The 10542-nt window shown below is 39.6% G+C and overlaps 1 long non-coding RNA gene across 1 annotated transcript; it reads left to right on the top strand.

Annotated features, from left to right (window-relative positions):
* Positions 1–3639: 3639 nt before the first annotated feature.
* LOC148112424 (uncharacterized) lies at positions 3640–10296 on the top strand. The gene is made up of 2 exons (XR_015729455.1): positions 3640–3768; positions 10110–10296. It is a non-coding gene; the product is annotated as an uncharacterized LOC148112424 (long non-coding RNA).
* Positions 10297–10542: the final 246 nt, after the last annotated feature.

Genomic DNA, 10542 nt, shown 5'->3' with positions numbered 1-10542 from the left:
CCTACCTAGGTACTTAAGATGATTGTTTTGAAGAAAAATAGGGAGTATGATGATGACTTGATCTTCTGAATGCAAGGTACGATATAAATCAAATAATTAATTTATAGACGATAACAACAGAGGAACGTTGCCTACATTCCCTGTTTTCTGGCTTCCCAAACTATGTAACTGACCAATGTGGAAAGCAGATGTTGGGACAAGTAACTACATGCAGCCCTTGATTTACAATCATTTGTTTAGTGACTGTTTGAATTTTCAGTGAGACTGAAAACATGAGCTACTGTACAACCAATCCTCACGCTGACAACCATCATAGTATCTGCACAGATATGTGATCAAAATTTGGGCTCTTGGCAACCAGTATGTATTTAGAATGATTGCAACATCTAGGGATCACAGCATCACCATTTGCAACTAACCCAGCTGGCTCCAACAAGTGAAGTCAATAAGGGAAGCCAGATTCATTTAATGCAGAGATCTTCAAACTTGACAGCTTTAAGACTTGTGGACTTCAACTCCCAGAGTTGAAGTCCACAAGTCTTAAAGCTGCCAGGTTTGAAGACCTCTGATTTAATGACTGCATGAGCCATTTAACAAGTTCAGTGATTCACTTAACAGCCATGGCAAAAATAAATGAGCATGGCTCACTTAACAACCACCTTGCTTAGCCACTAAATTCCGGTCTCCATTGTTATCGTAAGTCAAGGACTACCCATAAAACAGGACTGATGATCAATAAGCATCCATTTTGAATGGCTTTCTGTCTACTCAATCTCATGAAACACACTCCTTAACACTTTTGCTAGGCATTGTTGCTTTCTCCACCTGGCATACTCTGGAAGTGTTGAATTACAGCTCCCCAAATTCTCAACCAATGCAGTTATTCTCCATATTCCCACACCTGGGAGTTGTAGTTCAGGACATGTAAAAAGTTTAACCAAAAGAGAAGAAAGCTGCAATCTGCCATTCAGACTCCTGTTAACCTTGAAACCGTGAGGTGAACAAAGCAGAAGCAGCTGCTTCACAGCAAGCGAAGGGAGCAGAAGTCTTGGGTTGTGGCCGGAAACAATATGTTTCCTCTGAACACACAGATGAGAACTGGTTGGGAGCATGACTTTGTGTTTTATCTGCAACTTGGCAACCCCCCAAAGCTAGCAGCTGGCTTTCAACAAAATCTTCAAATTATAGTCTTCAGCCTACTGTTCTCACTACCATCAGAAGAAGCCCAAGTTGTGATGGGAACAAGCAATAACGTGCTTGGTCTCGGTGCAATTGTAACCAACTTTTCCCATTTCTCTGTGTATTTTCTGACATTCAGTCTATAGCAGGGGTCTCCAATCTTGGCAACTTTAAGACTTGTGGTATGTGTATATATATATATATATATATATATATATATATATATATATATATATATATATATATATATATATATATATATATATATATATATATATATATATATATATATATATGATATACTAGAAATATATGTATAAAAGATATATTACGATAAGAAAGAGAAAATGTCTAAATATGGATTACTGATGTGAAGATGTTGAAAAGAAGAAGATGTAAATATCTGTTTTTGTTCGTTTTTTTAAAAAACTGTTTAATAAAAATGATTAAAAAAAAAAAAAAGACTTGTGGACTTCAACTCCCAGAATTCCTCAGCTAGCAAAACTGGGTGTTGAAGTCCACAAGTCTTAAAGTTGCCAAGATTGGAGACCCCTGGTCAGGGGTGAAATCTATTTACCTTCACTACCGGTTCAGAAGTGCATGTGCTGCACGCAGACCTTCTGTGCATGCACAAGTCCTTCTGCACATGCGCAGAGGCTAAAAAAACATGTTACTTCCTGGTTTTAACCAGGATGTAATGATGACCGCGCGAGCAGGCAGAGCCTTGCACTGCCATCACTACCGGTTATCCGAACCACCCACTGCCATCGCTATCAGTGGTGGGTTTCAAAAGTTTTTGCTACCGGTTCTGTGGGTGTGGCTTGGTGGGCGTGGTATGGCTTGGTGGGCGTGGCTTGGTGGGCGTAAAAGGGGAAGGGTACTGTAAAATCCCCATTCCCACCGCACTCCAGGGGAAGGTTACTACAAAATCCCCATTTCTTCCCGATCAGCTGGGACTTGGGAGGCAGAGAATAGATGGGCCCAGTCAGAATTTTTACTACCAGTTCTCTGAACTAGTCAAAATTTCTGCTACCGGTTCTCCAGAACTGGTCAGAACCTGCTGAAACCCACCTCTGATCACTACCAGTTCTCCGAACCACCCACTGCCATCTCTACCAATTTGGCTGAACTGGTCTGAACCGGTAGCATTTCACCCCTGCCCCTGGTTTATAGTGAGCCTGAGGAAACTCCCACCTCTATTTTTGAAATTCTTCATAGCCTTGGGTCACCTTCTTGCTTTCCAACAACTTGAAATGGTTGCATATTTTCTTGTATATGGGTGTTTGCCGGAGGTGGGAAAGGGTTCTGTGTTTTCCTTCCATTTGTTTGAACTTTCTTTAGAAACTTCTTCAAAAAAGAAGGGAACTTTGGAACAATTCTCATAGGTGGCGCGGAATCGTCTTGCCCTTATTTTGTGATAAGACGATCAAGGGGATTGTGATATGCTTGTGTGAATACCTTGTTCCTGATAGCGCAATAATCTGTGTGGTGGTTTGTTGCTTCCCTTGGCTTTTCAAACTTTCAAGTCCTGATGCATATTTTGATACAATATGTAAATATAAAGCTGGATCTCCAGAGCTTCTTTAATTAACAGGACTTGTATCCTCTTGTCTTCCCAGACAAGACGCTTTCCTCGGAGTTAAGGAACATTTTGCTTAGCATCATCAAAGCTTGATGCACTGATAATAAGAAGGCAAGCCTTATAAATCCTGAGTTCTTTTCCATTTTAATCACTTACTACTGCTGCTAGAGATTTGGTGGATGTTGCTTTGGGGGCTAGATAAGATCGGTGGCAAAGAGGGCAGGAAATCTCCTTCTGAGTGATGGAGGTAGCAATTGTGATCCTCTATTTTCCATTTCTGTGTTGTTTTCTGACTCTCAGCCCATGGTGAGCCTAGGAAAGCTTCCCTTCTCTGATTTTTAATTCTTCACAGCCTTAAGTCACCTTCTTACTTTCCAGCAACTTGAAATGGTTACATATTTTCGTGTTTAATGAGACTTGATCAATAGGGTTCTTAAATGAAAACAGACGTGCACATTATTAAAATATTGATACAGGTGCCCTTTGATATTAAGGGAAGTGTAATTTATACTCTATTTAACAATAGCTATTACTCATTGTGAAGAGAGAAGTGCCATTTTAATTGGATTCTTTCTTTTTCCGACCCAAATTACATATTACAGTAACAATCCAAATCTCAATTTATCTCGAGGAACTAAAGAAATGAACACTAAAGTCTCAGCAGCATAGATTAAAATTTGCTTGTGTCAATTAAAATTACCTCACAAGCATTAGACTAAAGCTAACAGCTAAAACTGGGAATTGCTTTTTCTCATCTCTCTCTCTCTCTCTCTCTTTTAACAGGAGTGGAATAAGAACAATCCCTTGCATCTTAATGCATAAATGCATCTAGGAAGTTGATCCTATAAAAGGAAGTACAATACATTGCAAATGTTCTTTGATCTGAGGCTGTTAGCAATTCTGGAAGTTTGAATCTCATACATCTGGAGGAGGATCTAACAGTACTTTCCATTAATTGGATGGTCAGAGATGAGATCAGAACCTTGCTGGTGTTTCTTCTAAGAAGGGTAAGCAACCAATTTCATGCTACTTTTGGGGCTGCTGGGAAAGAGAAGTGTTATTAAATCTCTTTTGCACTAATTTTTTTCTAGTTTTTTTGCACTAGTTTTTTTTCTAGTACTGTTTCACTTATGAAAATCGGACATTCAGCTCCAAGTGCCAAAATAACATTGAGTTGGGGATAGGTATGCAAGGATATTTTTTTCACCTAGATATGGTTGAGTACAGGGGTGGGCTTCAAAAATTTTAGCAAGGGGTTCTCTGCCTGGTTGCTGGGTGGACATGGGCATGGTGGGCGTGGCCTAATTGGCATCTTGCACCAAAGCACGGGGGGCGTTTTTCCCCTCCCCGGGCTCTGGAGGCCGGAAACTAGGCCCGTTTTTCACCCTCCTTGAGCCTCTGCGTGCGCCCTGCACTTACCTGCATCCAAAACGGGCCACGTGGGGACTCCTGGGAGGGTGGGTGGGTGGGTGGGGGGCCAGCCAGGAGTGGGATTTGGGGGTTCTCCAAACTGCACAGAATCTTAGGTAGAGGTTCTCCCAAACCCCTGCGAACCCCCAGCAGCCCACCCCTAGTTGAGTAACTGAAATGCTTTGTTTGAAATGAAACATCTAGTTGAAATTGAATGAACCCAACCACATTCACAGTTCTTTGGTAGGCTGTTTTTGGATCGTTGTAGATCCATTTATATTATCAATTTGGATAGATTTTATGAGAAACCTCTGGTCTTTTGTATGTTTACATGCCCTAACTAATAGCCTCAGACTTTGAATCACATGTTGCTTTAGGAATAAAAGTACAACCTCTGTTGAAACATCTTGACCTGAAGAAATAAAATTCCTTCATTTGGTCATGTTTATTGCCTGTTACCATGTTTCCCCGAAAATAAGACCCTGTCTTATATTTTTTTGAACCCTGAAATAAGCGCTTGGCCTTATTGCCATGCGCTCAAAAGCCCAGTTGGGTTTATTATCAGGGGATGTCTTATTTTGGGGAAAACAGGGTAGTAACAAAATACAAACCAGGAATGGTGAATTTCTGCAGCTTTATCTATAACTGGTCATCTTTGTCCATCTTTGGAAATCTTTTTTGGAGATCCAAAAAATACAGGCTAGACTATAATACTGAGACAGATTAAATAACAAAATAGACAGTTAGTCTTTCTTAAAACACATCTCTTTACCTCCTTCACAGGTTATTGTTCTGCATCTGGGCAGAGGATCATGGGACCTCATTCTACCCAACATATATGGGGTCCAAACTGTTTACTATTATTTCTTTTACAACCAGTTTTCCTACATTAGATGGTGCATGGATTCCCTCCAGATCTGTAACAAGTGACAACTTTATTTCTTGGCATATTCTGGGAGTTCAAAACTACATGTCAGAATGTGTTTTTTTCCCCCCATCTTTGCGCTAACATTTGAAAGGGAATGTCTATGAAGATAGGCTCCCTGTTACATTATCCTTTGTAGCAAGACTCACCTAGCATCAGCTCCAATTAAATTTTGATATCTGGTGAATCATAAGAAGCTGATAACTTAATGCATCTCTTGACAGGCAGAGGACACCGTCAAATGTGACCTATCTGCAATTTCATCTTGATATATTTCTTGGCCAACCCTCTTGTGCATACACTCACTTTTTCCTCACACCTTGCCATCATCCCACTGTGAGGAGTGAACCAATGTCATAGCTTCATCTGCAATGTGAAATTATTTCTGATCTAAGTTAAGCACTGCAATGGGCCCTTCAAGAGTATGCATCATCCACTGCTGGCAGGTTTTAATATAAACTTTGGGTTTTTGATAAGGCTTCTCTTAATAACATTTCTGACATGTCACAATCATTGTGTTCTTCTAAAATAAAGCTTCCCTTTGAGGGCCAGAGCTATTAAACTGCTAGAAACTATTCGGGAACTTTAGCAAGTGAGCCATGAATTAACTTCAGCTGATCCATTTTAATCACTTTGTCCATGCTTTTGCTCGATAAGAGTCACTGTTAGGATCAGCAGTGAGCTAATACCTACTTTGATACTTACCAGAAGCAGCCAAACAGGCTGACCACAAATGCTTCAGTTATAGGAAGTGTTAGCCTAGCTAGCTGATCAATTGTGGATTTGTAACTGCTGAAAAATTTTGTCAGTGGGCCCATTACTGGAACAAGTAAGCTTAAACTATAGTCAACAATGTCCGAGGATGTCCGAAAAAAATTCCGGAGGTAAACAGTACATCATTATCATGTTTAAAAAGCATAGCCAGAGGTGGAGAGTTTAGCTAATTAAGTGCTTATTATGGGATGTTAGCCTAAACTGTGCATCTCTTCAATAAATCAGGAACAAGTGATGAAATAGCAGGAAATTCTATTCTTGATGGGCCACTTTCCCAAAGAGCAGAATATCTTATCTTCAATTGATTCGTTGAGGTGACAATGCCAATAAAAACTGAGTAAATGGAACAAGAGACAAACATTATATAGTGTGACCTTTTCACCAATGACCATGATCTGCATTCTTCCAGATGCCTCCATAATTTACAAGACTGTAGATAAGGGATAAATCAATCCATGAGACAAGAAGCCCTATTTTAGGAGAAGACAATTTTCTCCATTCTTTGAAAGCTTCTTCAATGCTGAGCTTGTCAACCAGAAAGGTTGACAGTTCAGCGGTTCAAATCCCTAGTGCCACGTGAGTGCCCGTTCCTTGTCCCAGCTTCTGCCAACCTAGCAGTTCGAAAGCACTTAAAGAAATGCAAGTAGAAAAATAGGGACCACCTTTGGTGGGAAGGGAACAGTGTTCTGTGCACCTTTGGCATTGAGTCATGCTGGCCACATGACCACGGAGACGTCTTCGGACAGCGCTGGCTCTTCTTCTTTGAAACGGAGATGAGCACTGCCCCCCTAGAGTCGGGAACAACTAGCACATATGTGCGAGGAGAACCTTTACATTTACCTTTAAAGGACTCTAAGAAGAGGTGGCCTTGTATTGCTTCCCCTACCATGAGGACAATCTATTGAGTGGCAGCCTTGCAGCCTTGCTCATGTTATTAAAAAATGTAGAATTCTTATGCTTAAATGAGAGCAACTATTAATATGCACTTCTATTTTTATATTAGCATGTCAATTTTATTGCTATGTGTACTTTTTTGTGTGGCCTATAATTATAGTAATAATCATAGAAAAATATAATCCCCCCCCATTTTGGGATGGGATACTATTATTAGCCAGGTTAATTACAATCTAAACCAGTTTACATGCAAATTTAGTAAGTGCCTTCACCCAACACCCTAAGCCTGATTAGTTTAAACCTTGTTTAATTGGAGGAGAGGGACTTTGGGGCTTAGCATGCTTGGAAACCCAGCCCAATTGATTCATTTCTAGTTTGATTTATTGTGCAAATCCAGAAGAAGGTTTAATTCAGAAAGCAGGCAAATGGCTGATCAGTGAATCCAGCTATAGACTGATTTTTAAAAATACCAGAAATGATCTGCAATAGTCCACCCAATCCCACCTAGTATTAAAGGGCTTTCTTTTACTGGGTGACTCACAACAATATGGATTCCATTTGCAGCCCATTTGCTCTCTAAAACGTAGAGAGGCTACTGATGGCTGTTATGAAAACTCAATGCATATGTGAAACAGTGAAGTTGTTGCTTCAAGGCAGGCAGTGTTTGAAAAATTAGGAGCTAGAAATCAGTTTCTAAAGGCACAGGTAACAGAGTGATGCTTGGCAGAAGATATTCAGCCATTTTCCTCTCCTTCCTTCCTTCCTTCCCATAGCATATTATCTCCCTTCCTTCTTTCCTTCCTTCCATTCATTCATTCCCATACCATATTATCTCCTTCCTTTCTCCTTCCTTCCTTCCTTCCTTCTTTCCTTCCTTCCTTCCTTTCTCCTTCCTTCCTTCTTTCCTTCCTTCCTTCCTTCCTTCCCATAGCATATTATCTCCCTTCCTTCCTTCCTTCCTTTCATTCATTCATTCCCATACCATATTATCTCTTTCCTTTCTTCTTCCTTCCTTCCTTCCTTCTTTCCTTCCATCCATCCATCCATCCAACCATCCTTCCTATAGCATATTATCTACCTTCTTTCTTTCCTTCCTTCCTTCCTTCCATCTTTCCCATAGCATATTATCTTCCTTCCTTCCTTCCTTCCTTCCTTCCTTCCTTCCTTCCTTCCTTCCTTCCTATAGCATATTATCTTCCTTCCTTCCTTCCTTCCTTCCTTTCTTCTTTCCTTCCTATAGCATATTATCTCCTTTCTTCCCTCCCTCCCTCCCTTGATAGTTTTGGTTGGCGGAAGCCAGTGGAAAGCAAACTGCTCTTCTACTAACCATTAGAACAACTATTTTGCTGCCAATTTTCAATACTATAATGGAAGGAAAGTGGGGAGGGCATTGGAAAGCTGCATGGAATTCATGGCTTGCAAATTCCTACTCCCCTTTCAGGGTCAGTGAAACTCCCAGGACAGATAAAATTCCCAAATCTATCCCTATTTACTCACTTACAGGCAGGAAGCATAATATTCCCTCTTTCTCTTTTCCCCTACAAACAGTTATTTTGTGAGATAGGTTGGATTGAGAAAATGATTGGTTCAAAGCCTCCCAGGGAGCTTCTGTGGTGGAGGGAAAACTGGAATACAAATCTCTCCACTTCTAACCCAACAGCTTTACTGATATACCACACTGGCTCCCTAAAATCTGCATCCTCACCCTCATCCAACTCCTTCATGGTTTATGTCCTACCGTGTCTCTTGAGACATCCATTTTGGGACTTGCAGGAAACTAGCTTAGAGTTATAATATCTGGGTTCAAAAAATATGGCAAATCAGTAGGTGGCAGCAAAGAATTCCACTTGAGGTTTTTGTTCCCATTCAATGGGTTGACTTTTAAGCTAGCTAAGCTGTAAGCCCAAGCATATTCTTTTTTTAGCAGCTTTCATATAGATGTTAAATAAGCACCAGCATCCCCGGATAATTTCTGAGCAGCCAAATTGATGAATACAATAAGGGAACTTAATCTTATTACCAGTTTTGAAAGAACAGATGAAGACTTCTTTACTTGCATTCTGATACAGAGGGCTCATACCAGTAAGTGAAGACAAATTCTTCCAGACCTCAAAGAATTCAAGCAGCATTCTCAAAATTTAAAGTCCCACCTTAGCCAGGTGAAGGAATGGTGACCAACAATGGAAATGTTATGAGAGGTGTAGTTTTGGATTCTGGCAATTTCAGGACTGTTCAGTTTCAGTTGCACCTGGTTGGGAAGAACAAAAAACAGGTAGTAGGATTGCTTTCAGAAGAAAGACTTGTTGGAGTTGAGAAACTTATGCCTGCTATCCCAAAGGTGCTTTTTCAAAAGACAACAAGTATTTTTCCTTGAAGACATTTTGCTTCTCATCCCAGAAGTTCTGAAGATGCTTCTTGGATTCTTCAGAACTGAAGAAGCTTCTGGGATGAGAAGTGAAATGTCTTCAAGGAGCAAGTAGAATTGCTTTAGCACAGAATTGGAAACAGACTGACATTCCTCCAGACCACAAGGATAATAAGGAAAATCTATGAATGTGTAGAAATGGATAGACTGTCTATGTCTATGGGAATGAAGGAGAGGGAAGAATCCAAGTATTATCAAATTTGGAATAGATGATATTCCTGGCTCAAGAGTAAATGTAAAACTTAAGGTATACCGTAAGTTGTAAAAAGTATAATATATAGAATGTAAAATTTATAAGAAATACATGATATTGATTTGTGAGTAGATATCATTATAATTTAAATAAGGATATAATATAGGATAGTAATTTATACAAATAGAATTTTTGTAAATATGATTGTTGAGGAAGATATTGATACCGATATGAAAAAGCTGTTTTTTTGGGGGGGGTGGATTTAGAATAAATACTTTATTACGGTCATCGACCAGCAATAGACATACAATAAATTAAAAATAATACTGACATTAATCGTGAATAATAACATCCCTGTTATGAAAATACATGATCTCAAACCGTTAGGGTCACTCCCTAATTTACATGAGTGGAGAGCCAATAAGTATGTGAGTAAATGTATTTTTCCAATAATTGTTATAGATATTTCCAAAAAATTGGCACCAGTTGACATCTATAATTCTGCAACCAATTTTTTTCTTGTGGGCATTGCAGCGAGACAGAATTTTGCCACTGCACGCGTGGTACCCGGGTTTGAGTCTTAGAGGAGAAAGCCTACATAAAAATTGTCTGTCCTCCCTGGCAACCTCTCTAGTAAGGGGAGAATATATACTGACCTACATACTCTGTATAACTCACAGTACAATAAAACATGTGAGATATCTTTAACTTCTCCTTGTCCACATAGGCATACCCGTTCTGCTATTGGTGTTCTCTTGTACCTACCCTGGAGAAGTGCTGAGGGGAGAATATTAAATCTGGCTCTGAAGAAAACTGGAAAAGCTGTTTATAAGTGTAAATATGTGTTTTGTGTTTTAAATGTTGGAAAATTCAATAAATACTATTTTAAAGAAATGTCTTCAAGGAAAAAGAAAGTCCAGTTGCCTTTTGAAAAAGCACCTTTGGGACAACCATGACATGGATAACTGAGAATACGTCTGTAGACATTACACCTGCTATATTATTCTGTGGTCTATGGACAACTTTTCAGCAAGTATTCTGCCTGTTGAACATTAATGCTGGGTTCTTTGTTCAGACATTGGGTCCTTTATCTGTTTGACACCCTTCAGCTCTAATAAAAATCTAAGGCCGAGAGTTCAAAGAGAAGAGTAAATAGCATA

Source organism: Pantherophis guttatus, chromosome 10 (assembly GCF_059756535.1).
Source record: "Pantherophis guttatus breed Tessera chromosome 10, ASM5975653v1, whole genome shotgun sequence".
Taxonomy (NCBI): Eukaryota; Metazoa; Chordata; class Lepidosauria; order Squamata; family Colubridae; genus Pantherophis; species Pantherophis guttatus.
The sequence above is the reverse complement of the archived record's forward strand: the minus strand, read 5'-3'. Positions and strand labels throughout refer to the sequence as shown.